Below are 12395 nucleotides of genomic sequence, written 5' to 3'. Positions count from 1 at the left end.
TTGGTATCAGAGCCATTGGTTATAGAGAACATGGTTTTAATATGGGAAAACGTTTTTATTAAAACCAGACTATAACCAGAACAGTGCTCTCAACGATCCACAACGACGCTTCGCTCCACGTGCAAGACTCAACCTCCTAGGTAATAAGGTTATTGTTTATTGCCTACATGCTAGAATTGCATAGAATTTTGCTCGTAGTATGCTTAGATTACACTGCTCATTACTTGTTATTGCTTGAGAACACCTACTTGCTTACACTTTTCTGTCATCGCACTACTCGCAAACCATTCATACTTATGCTACCTTTACTGCTCGATCATGTCTGGACGTGTTAACATGACTCAAGCCCAGTTGACGACTCTCATTAACGAACAAGTTGCTGCGGCGTTTGCAGCCGCACAAGCAGGAGGTATAACCTGTTATTCCAGACCTATCCTAGGATGTTAGATCCTACTCTCGTGACCCAACTCTCGCGCTTAACCTTGACCTATCTTTCTCGCGCAACGGGTCAGAACGCACAGCAACCTGTCTGCACATTCCAGAACTTCATGGACTGTCGTCCAAGCACATTCAGTGGCACAGAAGGAGCAGTGGGACTACTCCATTAGTTTGGGAAGCTCGAGTCAGTATTCGAGATGTGTGAATGCCCTGAGGCTCGCAGGGTCAAGTACGCCACTGGTACTTTGGAAGGAATCGCGCTAACCTGGTGGAACGCGCAAGTACAGATACTAGGGTTGGCAGCTGCTAACGCCACCCCCTGGAACGAATTCAAAGAACGCATTAAAAGGGAATACTGCACGCGTGATGACATCCACAAGTTGAAAGGGGAGCTTTACCATTTGAAAATGACGGGGTCAGAAATTGAAGCTTATACGAAACGGTCGAACGAACTGGCCATCTTGTGTCCAACCATGGCGGACCCTCCAAGCAAGCGTATCGAATTGTACCTCAAGGGTCTAGCCTCAGAGATTCAGAGCCATGCTACATCGGCTAACCTCGACAATATCCAAGACATTCAGCGTCTTGCTCATCGCCTCACGGATCAGGCGGTGGAACAGAACAGGCTGCCTAGTTGTATCAGCGCTATTACTACCGCTACCACTTCTGCTACTCCCGCTACTCCTAGTGACCACAAGCGGAAATGGGATGGGTATTCCAGCAAGGGTTCCGCTACCGTTCAGTCTCAAGCACATCAGCAGCGCAAGAATAGTGATCACCAGAGCCCGAGTCAGCCAACTTCTGGTGGTCAGGGGCAGGGTGGATATCGGGGAATTCACCCAAACAGACACCACGGTGGTTAGTGCAACGAGGGACGTTGCCAGAGGTGTCTCAAGATGAGCCATGAAGCTAAGGATTCAGGAGCCCACGGCCTGCAAATCGGAATCGCCAGCAGCAACAGCAAGCAGAAATCCTATGCAAAAGAAAAGATTGTTCGCATTCCTCGTTCTGGTCGAGAACCTCTCGAAGTTCAAGGCGACAAGAGTGGTGCTGTGGTTGGCATCACCTCTTTCTTGAAGGCTCAGAACTGTTTGCGGAAGGGCCACACCGCAATTTTGGCTCTCGTTACTGACGCATCAACGAAAGAAAAGAAGTTGGAAGACCATCCAGTTGTACGCGACTTTCCTCAGGTGTTTCCTGAAGACTTACCTGGTCTACCGCCTCATCGTCAGGTCGAATTTCAAATCGAGCTCGCTCCAGGAGCAGCACCCATAACTCGAGCACCGTATCGTTTAGCTCCAACCGAACTGGTAGAACTGTCAAAGCAGCTACAAGAGCTCTTGGGAAGGGGCTTTATTCGTCCAAGCTCTCCGCCTTGGGGAGCTCCAGTATTATTCGTGAAAAAGAAGGATGGCACTTTCAGAATGTGCATAGACTACCGCGAACTGAACAAGGTCACAGTGAAGAACCGCTACCCTCTCCCTCGCATTGACGATTTATTCGACCAGTTGCAAGGGTCGAGTTACTATTCCAAGATTGATCTAAGGTCAGGGTATCATCAGCTGAGAGTCCGGGATGAGGACGTCTCCAAGACAGCATTCAGGACTCGCTACGGTTATTACGAGTTTCTAGCCATGCCGTTTGGGCTTACGAACGCGCATGCAGATTCATGGATCTTATGAACAGGGTGTGCAGACCCTATCTAGACAAGTTCGTCATCGTTTTCATCGACGACATTCTGATCTACTCCAAGAGTCAGGAGGAACACGAGTAGCACTTACGACTTATCTTGGAACTTCTTCGAAAGGAGCAATTGTACGCCAAGTTTTCAAAATGCCACTTCTGGCTTCGAGAAGTCCACTTCTTAGGCCATGTAGTGAACAGGGATGGGATTCATGTCGATCCATCCAAAGTAGATTCGATCAGGAATTGGCCTGCACCGCGTACACCAACGGAAATACGCCAATTCTTGGGTTTGGCGGGGGATTACAGACGATTCATCAAAGATTTCTCCAAGATCGCACAGCCGCTTACGATACTGACACAGAAAGGTGTCACCTACCGTTGGGGAGATTCTCAGGAAAACGCTTTTCAGTACTTAAAGGATAGGCTTTGCAGCGCACCTATTCTCTCATTGCCAGAAGGCACGGATGACTTCGTGGTTTATTGTGACGCATCGATACAGGGGCTTGGTTGTGTATTGATGCAGCGGGATAAAGTTATTGCCTACGCTTCTCGTCAACTCAAAGTTCATGAGCGGAATTACACGACGCACGATTTAGAGCTGGGAGCTGTTGCTTTTGCGCTTAAGATATGGCGACACTACCTGTACGGTACCAAGTGCACAATTTACACCGATCACAGGAGTCTCGAGCATATCTTCAAGCAGAAGGAATTGAACATGCGTCAACGACGATGGGTCGAGTTACTTAACGATTACGAATGCGCCATCAAGTACCATCCAGGCAAGGCCAATGTTGTGGCTGACGCTCTCAGTCGGAAAGACACTCTACCTAGACGCGTACGAGCCTTGCAGCTCACTGTTCAGTCCAGTCTTCCTGCACAGATACGAACTGCTCAGATGGAAGCATTAAAGCCCGAAAACGTCAAAGCTGAAGCCTTACGCGGCTCAAGGCAACGAATGGAACAAAAGGAAGACGACGCCTACTATGTAACGGGGCGTATTTGGGTCCCACTTTTTGGCGGTTTACGTGAGCTGGTAATGGATGAGGCTCATAAGTCTCGCTACTCGGTACATCCAGGTTCGGATAAAATGTATCACGACATCAGAACTACATACTGGTGGCCTAGCATGAAAGCCCACATCGCTACTTACGTCGGCAAGTGTTTGACATGTGCAAAAGTTAAAGTGGAGTATCAGAAACCAGCGGGCCTACTGCAACAACCCAGGATACCACAGTGGAAACGGGAAGAAATTTCCATGGATTTTGTTACTGGCCTGCCTAGATCCCAGCGTGGGAATGATACTATCTGGGTGATCGTAGATCGACTCACAAAGTCTGCTCATTTCCTGGTTATTAAGGAAACAGATAAGTTCTCTACCTTAGCAGACGTCTACTTGAAAGAAGTTGTTTCGAGGCACGGAGTGCCAACCTCTATCATTTCGGATCGGGATGCACGATTCACGTCAGAGCTATGGCAAGCGATGCATAAATCTTTCGGCTCACGGTTAGACTTGAGCACAGCATATCATCCTCAGACGGATGGGCAGTCTGAGCAAACGATCCGGACTCTCGAAGACATGCTTCGGGCATGTGTTATTGATTTCGGCAACGGCTGGGAAAAGCATTTTCCTTTGGTGGAGTTTTCGTATAATAACAGTTATCACACCAGCATACAAGCCGCTCCATTCGAGGCATTGTACGGACGTAAATGCCGGTCTCCTCTCTGTTGGGCAGAGGTGGGGGATAGTCAGATCACGGGTCCAGAGATTGTAGTGGACGCCACGGAAAAGATTGCACAGATACGACAACGCATGGCGGCAGCACGCGACCGTCAGAAAGCCTACGCGGACAAGCGTAGGAAGCCTTTGGAATTTCAGGTCGGGGACCGGGTTTTACTTAAAGTCTCACCCTGGAAGGGTGTGGTTCGTTTTGGCAAACGGGGCAAACCAAATCCGCGGTACGTCGGACCGTTTGAGATCATTGAGAAAATAGGCAAAGTGGCCTACAAGCTAAACCTACCAGCTGAACTCGGTGCAGTTCACAATGTATTTCACGTGTCGAATCTAAAGAAGTGCCTGTCAGATGAGACCCTCATAGTTCCTTTTAAGGAACTCACTATCGACGAGCGGTTGCAGTTCGTCGAGGAGCCAGTTGAAATCACGGACCGGGATGTTAAGGTCCTCAAAAACAAGAGAATCCCTCTTGTCCGAGTTCGTTGGAACTCCAAATGTGGCCCATAGTACACCTGGGAACGCGAAGACCAGATGACAGAAAAGTACCCCCAGTTGTTCGGAACAAATGCAACCACTACTGAGACTGAAGCTACTACTGCGGAATTTCGGGACGAAATTCCAAATCAACGGGGGGATGATGTGACACCCCAGGAAAATCAGTAAACGATACAACTTACCTAGCTTCCTCAGTAACCGCATGCTAAATTTCGGGACGAAATTTCTTTCAAGTTGGGGATAATGTGACAACTCGAGTTTCCAAGATTCCAATTTCGCATTTATTGCACGTTCATTGTTTGTTTAGTTATTTATTTGCACGATTAGTTGCTATGGAATTGTATATGTTTTGACACAATGAAGTGTATTGTGTAATTGTGCATGGTTATGTGTTAATTGTGAAAGATTTGTTAAATGCTTAAACTTGGTGGTGAAATTGTGAACTATTTTGAAATGGTGTACTTATGTAAAATATGATACTTAGGGATATATGGAGGAATTAGTGAAACTCTAAGCATTTTAACCCTAATCATTCACTAATCATTCACAAAGAATCAAAACACGTACAACCATCTTCTCTAATCCTCTCTACAACCATCTTCTCATCATTCTTGGCTTCACAAGTCTTTTGCATCAAGCTTGATCTTTCAATCCATTTAGAATCAATCAAGGTAATTGTTTAATCATTGTTGGTTGTTAGTTGTTGTGTCACACCCCGACCACGTAGAACATACAAAACGTGGCGGAAACGTCGGGGAGTGTTGTAACAGAATCAATTGTTTCAAATCCATGGCAAATGAAGTTTCGTTTTATAAATCAAACATGAAAGTTTACATTGTCTGAACAAGAATCAAAGTGTACATAACATGAATTAACTAGTTCTTGTCTCGTTTTAAGTCACTAAGGCACAGGTCCGCCTAAGTGTGTCTTGATAAGTCCTATGCATCATCTCCTGAAAACACATGTGAAAATAGGTACGTCAGCATAAAAATGCCTGTGAGATACATTGGTTTTGTGAAAACGGAATTCATGACTTGAGTTGGAGAAAATGTTTAGTCATGAACCTCGTATTTTGCTTTGTCTTGTAAATCATTTGAAAAACGGTAAGATCAAATGATATGTATAAATAAGAGAACAATGCCTGGTTAACTGAATGACCATGTAAAAAGAGTTTGTATAAGATCTGTTGTTTGTAAATCAATGTCTTGTGAAAAGCGTGTTATTTGTATAAAATGTTCTATGTCTCAAATTGAAATGATTCAAATAACGCTACGATATGTAATACCATACAAACACTTATATATAGGAAGTACCAGCGGCGTATCCACCATGCTTGTATCATATTACACATGCCTCGTTACTTAAATCACTTACTCAAACCAAACCATCAAGATGAAATGTTTAACAACGGTAGAAATTTTCATGTATAGTCAAATGTCTATTGTCAAATGTAATCCATGTCAACGGATACAACTGGTTTACACGGTTCAATGGTTACAGACGGTTCATGAAATCAAAGGGGTAAGACGGTTCACATAGTCAAATGGTTACAACGGTTCAAAATGTAGTGTAATGTGTTCATATGCTGGATGAGCATATGCAACAGACATGCAATGTGAAACAATGTACTACGTATGCACACAATGGGCGTACGTAGCATGAAATGTATTGTAGAGTACAACGGTTCAAAATGTAGTATACTGTGTTCATATGCTGGATGAGTATATGCAACAGATATGCAATGTGAAACAATGTACTACGTATGCACACAATGGGCGTACGTAGCATGAAATGTATTGTAGAGTACAACGGTTCAAAATGTAGTATACTGTGTTCATATGCTGGATGAGCATATGCAACAGATATGCAATGTGAAACAATGTACTACGTTTGCACACAATGGGCGTACGTAGCATGAAATGTATTGTAGAGTACAACGGTTCAAAATGTAGTGTAATGTGTTCATATGCTGGATGAGCATATGCAACAGTAATGCAATGTGAAACAATGTACTACGTATGCACACAATGGGCGTACGTAGCATGAAATGTAAAGCGAAGTACTAAGTACGCACACAATGGGCATACATAGCATAAACACAATGAAATCATGTACTATATATGTACTATCGAACATAGTAGTATATGATGTGAAAACCGGAAAGCATAAAAGTAGCAAGTAGGCACATGTGTTTCACCCCAAAACAGTTTGGAAAACAGTAAAAGAGGGGTTCAATGTACTCACCTGAGATTGCTTTGAGTTCCTTGTATAATAACCAGATAATGCTAAAGATCACGGAATACCAACGGCACCTAATAGGTAGCTTATGTTAATATACCGGACCAAATCGGAAGGATCGGACAGTACGCGAGTTCGAAAACCAAACGAGTATGGAGACTCGTGTAATATGGTTTAACAAAGCCTACATACTAAAATGAAACTTAACCTAAGTGCTTACGGTCCATCACGACCCGTTGAGGTAGCTTATGCCACCCTAACGCGTCATTCGCGTAGAACGCGTATGGAACGCCTAACATTGCGACCACAAGGTATAACCTCGGAAGGTTATTGTGACAACTCGAAATCTAGAACCTTTCGTTGTAACTTGCTTGTACATTATGTGATTAGTTGAATGATTAAACTTAATGATAACGTGAACCTTTTTATGTGATAGGTGCTTGGTTATGTGTGCATTTGTATATATTTGTGTACGTGTTATATGTGACCCGAGAACCCGACACGAAACAACAAAGAACCCGACTCGAGACCATGAGGTCTCGAGTGGACTTGGGCCGAGAACCTTTGGCCGGTTGGGCCTTTGGGCCGTGAACCCCACTCGAAACCCACTAAGGGTGCACATTTGGAACTTGACTATAAATACACCACCCTTAGTTAACTTTGCCATTTGTTGAAACATTACACCCACACACTCTCCTACTTTTCTCTCTAAGCCTTAAGAACACAAACACATTTCCAAGACTCTCGGATCCACTCGGTTGACACAAGAAACTCTCGGATTTGGACTTCGGATCGGCACACACACACACATCACCAACCGGTTAGTGTTCTTGATGTTTTGTTGAATGTTAGTGTGTTCATGTTATGTTTGTATGAGATTATGTGACAATATGTTAAGTTGTTGAGTTATACATAGAAATCGGTTCATGAATGTTCTTGTTATGTGTTGAAAATTTGCATAAATGCTTGATGTTAAAAATGGGTTCATTGTATGTTAAAAAAAAGGTGAATAATGATATTGGTTACACTTGGGTTTGGATCCGAAAAATGGGTGTTTAAACTAAACAAATCGGCTAAGGAGTATGTTTGTCATGTTAGAATGCATGCTAGTAAATCATGTCTTGATGATTGTTCATAGTTGTGGTTGAAATAAGTGTTAAATATGCTATGAACTTGATGAATATGAGTTTGAACATTTGAAGAACACTTTGAATGATAGTTAAGAATGTGAAAACCCTTGTGATTTTGATCCATCTTTGACTAGTAACCTGATTAGGAAAACTGTTAGTGGAATGCTATTGGTAGTTTCCTGATTTGGGCCTGATTATATTGTACTAATGGGACTGATACACCTGCATCAACACGTGAACTTGAAAACGACTGCTACCGACTCGCAATCACGCAGTTGCGACTCGCAACCACAGCGTGATGACTCGAGACCACGCGGTTGCGACTCGCAACCATAGCAGGACAAGCCGAAACCACAGGTTACGAGTCCCGTTGCGACTCGAGACCTTAGCATGATGAACCGAGACTACGGTTGCGACACCGGTTGCGACTCGCAACCATCCATGATCAACACACAGCATGACTCGAGACCATGCTTGCAAGTCCGGTTGCGACTCGAGACCACACTTTGGGCCTAAGTTAGTGGGCCGGACATATGAACTCCTGTGCTACTGTTAACGTGTTATTTGGGCCTGTTATCACAAGCCCAACTGTTGGGCCTCACACTTGGACTTTGGATTATGTCTGACTGTTAACTGAGAACTGTTACTGATTATACGTGATTTCCATGCGTGTTGAACATTTGTACACTACTTGGTTCGAATCTGATTATACGTGATATCCGTGTTAGGACGTTATTGACTACTTGCGACTTGATTGACTTTCTGTGATTAACTGCCGAGCAAACCGAGGTGAGTTCACACCCTTTACAAAGCATGGGATTCCCTGGGTTGGGAACGGGATTCAGGAACGTGGGTTCCTCGTCTACCTTTGGGTAGGACGTCAGTGGTTCAGGAATGTGATTCCTCGTCCGGATGGACGGATAAACGTACTAGACTAAAACTCTATCACGAAGTCCCTCCTTTTTGTATCGACTAATCGCCGGGCCAATGGCGAGCGGGTCATTAGTTAGATAGCGCTATTTAGGTCTGACAAGCCTCACACCGTGCCGCAGAGGACGGGCGTGAACTAATGGATCTGGGGCACGTCAATGATGATAGACATTGATGTTTTCAGGGCACATAAACATGACTACAGTCAGCAATCGATACGGTAACGAGTCTAGTATACACATGGGGTAGCCCCCACGGCTGGAGAGCCAGATGATGTACATGGGGTAGCCCCCACGGCCGAAATGCCTGATAACTACATGGGGTAGCCCCCACGGCCGGAGTGCCGGAGTAACTGGGAATGAACTGGTCACGTCTTTTTAAACTATGGGGTAACCCCCACGGCAGGATGCCAGATAAAGTAAACTGTTTTCGAAACAACTAAAACGAACGCCCACCCGTGAACTCACTCAACTAGTTGTTGACTCGTTACTACATGCTTTGCAGGACCATAGGTACTCAGTGGGAGCTTGCATGGAGGAGGATCGTTGTGGGACAGGGATTGCTACAAGACTATGTTAAACTTGAAACTTTTGGAACTTATGCTACAACTTTAAACTTATGCTTCCGCTTACAACTTAAACTTATTTGTTTTGGAACACCAATCGTGTTGGTTAAACTTTTATAATTACTTATATGCTTGTTCAGTATGATTGGTGGCTGGATCCTGGTCAGTCACGCCTCCAAGCGGTAGTACTCCGCAGGTGGGATTTTGGGGGTGTGACAGATTGGTATCAGAGCCATTGGTTATAGTGAACTTGGTTTTAATAAAAGAAGAAACGTTTTTGTTAAAACCAGACTATAACCGGAACAGTGCTCAACGGTCCACAACGACACTTCGCTCCTCATGCAAGGCTCGACGTTCTAGGTAATATAATGTATGTATATTGCCTACTTGTTAGTTGCGTAGTACATTGCTCATGGTATGCTTGACTAGTATAACTACTGTTGTTTGAACACATGCGTACTTACTCTGTCCTACTATCGTGCTTCCGCGAACCTCTCTCACACGTATTGCTTTTATTATGAAGAACCATGTCTGGACGCGTTAACATGACACAAGCCCAGTTGACGGCTTTGATCAACGAACGAGTTGCCGCAGCGCTCGCAGCTGCACACGCAGGAGGTATATCCTGCAGTCCGAAATTGTTCTAGGATCGTTTGGATCCTACTCTCGTGAACCAACCTTTGTGTTAAACTCTGTCTTTTCTTTCACCTACCTTAGGTCAGGCACCGGTGTGCACTTTTAAGACCTTTATGGACTGTCGACCCACAACTTTTAGCGGCACTGAAGGAGCAGTAGGTCTCCTACACTGGTTTGAGAAACTGGAGTCTGTGTTCGAAATGTGTGAATGCCCTGAAGCGCGCAGGGTGAAGTATGCTACTGGTACTCTCGAGGGTTTGGCCCTCACGTGGTGGAATGCTCAAGTGCAGATGTTAGGGTTGGTTGCTGCCAACGCCACCCCATGGGAAAACTTCAAGGAAATGATCAGGGAGGAATACTGCAGTCGTGACGACATTCACAAACTGGAAGATGAGTTCTACAATCTTAAGATGTCGGGGTCAGAAATTGAGGCATACACTAAGAGATCGCATGAGCTTGCTTTGTTGTGTCCTACTATGGTGGATCCTCCGTATAAACGAATTGAACTCTATCTCAAGGGCTTGGTGCCAGAGATCCAAAGTCATGTGACTTCAGCGAGGTTGACTACTATCCAGCAGGTTGTACAGTTGGCTCACCGTCTCACTGACCAAGCGGTGGAGCAGAACAAGTTACCGAAGCGTATAGGTGCTGCAACTACTTCTGGTACTTCTAGTGGAGATAAACGGAAATGGGATGGAACTTCAAGCAGGGGTTCAACTTCAGTGCAAACTCAGTCTCAGCAGAGAAAGACGGACGATCACAAGAGCCCCAGTCAGCAGTCGTCTGGTGGTCAAAGTCATGGTGGATACAAGGGGAATCACCCCAAATGCAATCGCTGCAGCCTACACCACAGTGGGCCATGCACCAGGGGCAACTGTCATCGGTGCAACAAGCCTGGTCATGTTGCAAAGGATTGCAGAAGCGCATATCCCGTCAACCAGAATCGTCAGCAACCTCAGCAGAACCAGCGACAGCAGCAGGGTAACAACAAAGGGTGCTTTCAGTGCGGAGCTGAAGGCCACTTCAAGAAGGATTGTCCCCAACTGAACCAGAACAACAACAACAACAATGGTGCTAGGGGACGAGTGTTCGTGATTGGTCAAGGAGAAGCAAGGAATGATCCCAACGTGGTGACGGGTAAGTTCCTTCTCGACGACTTTTATGTTACAGTCTTATTTGATTCGGGTGCCGATACTAGCTATGTGTCACTAGAAGTTAGTAAGATGCTTAAGCGTATTCCTACACCCCTGAGCGACAAGCACACCATAGAGCTAGCTAATGGTAAGAGTTTGGAAGCCTCGCACGTAGTCAAGGGCTGCCAGCTTATTCTCGCTAACCAGACCTTCTCTATTGATCTTATTCCTATTGTCTTGGGTAGTTTCGACGTTGTCATTGGGATGGATTGGTTATCCCAACACCGAGCAGAGATTCTTTGCAACGAGAAGATCGTTCGTATTCCTGGTTTAGGTGGTGAACCTCTCATGATTCGTGGCGACAAGAGAAGTGCTGTTGAGAACATCATCTCTCTTCTTAAGGCTCAGAAATGCTTACGAAAGGGCCACACTGCGATTTTGGCTCTAGTTACTGATACCACAGAGAAGGAGAAGAAGCTAGAGGATTTTCCGGTTGTACGCGACTACCCTGAGGTATTCCCTGAGGAATTACCTGGTCTTCCGCCCCATCGCCAAGTCGAGTTTCAGATTGATCTAGCTCCTGGAGCCGCGCCTGTAGCCCGTGCACCTTATCGTTTAGCGCCATCAGAGTTGGAAGAACTCTCCACGCAACTACAAGAACTCTTGGATAAGGGTTTCATTCGTCCTAGCTCATCGCCTTGGGGAGCTCCAGTGTTATTTGTGAAGAAGAAGGATGGTACCTTCAGAATGTGTATCGACTATCGCGAACTCAACAAGGTGACTGTGAAGAATCGTTATCCTCTACCGCGTATTGACGACTTGTTCGACCAGTTGCAGGGGTCGAGCTACTATTCGAAGATTGATCTGAGATCGGGATATCACCAGTTGAGAGTTCGAGAAGAGGATGTCTCTAAGACGGCTTTTAGGACTCGATATGGGCACTATGAGTTTCTGGTCATGCCGTTTGGGCTGACGAACGCACCGGCAGTTTTTATGGATTTGATGAATCGAGTGTGCAAACCGTACCTGGACAAGTTTGTTATAGTCTTCATCGACGACATCCTGATCTATTCTAAGAATAAAGAAGAGCACGAACAACATCTACGACTTATTTTGGAACTCCTTCGGAAGGAACAGCTTTACGCGAAATTCTCGAAGTGCGACTTCTGGCTTCGTGAAGTCCATTTCCTAGGGCATGTGGTGAACAAGGATGGGATTCACGTTGATCCATCCAAAGTGGAATCTATTAAGAACTGGCCTGCGCCTCGCACACCAAAGGAAATTCGCCAATTTTTGGGATTGGCAGGTTATTACAGGAGATTCATTAAGGATTTTTCTAAGATCGCGCAGCCCCTCACGTTGTTAACACAGAAAGGCGTTGTTTATCATTGGGGAAATGCACAAGAGTTAGC

The sequence above is a fragment of the Helianthus annuus genome, chromosome 8 (assembly GCF_002127325.2).
Source record: "Helianthus annuus cultivar XRQ/B chromosome 8, HanXRQr2.0-SUNRISE, whole genome shotgun sequence".
In the NCBI taxonomy this organism is placed as follows: Eukaryota; Viridiplantae; Streptophyta; class Magnoliopsida; order Asterales; family Asteraceae; genus Helianthus; species Helianthus annuus.
The sequence above is the reverse complement of the archived record's forward strand: the minus strand, read 5'-3'. Positions refer to the sequence as shown.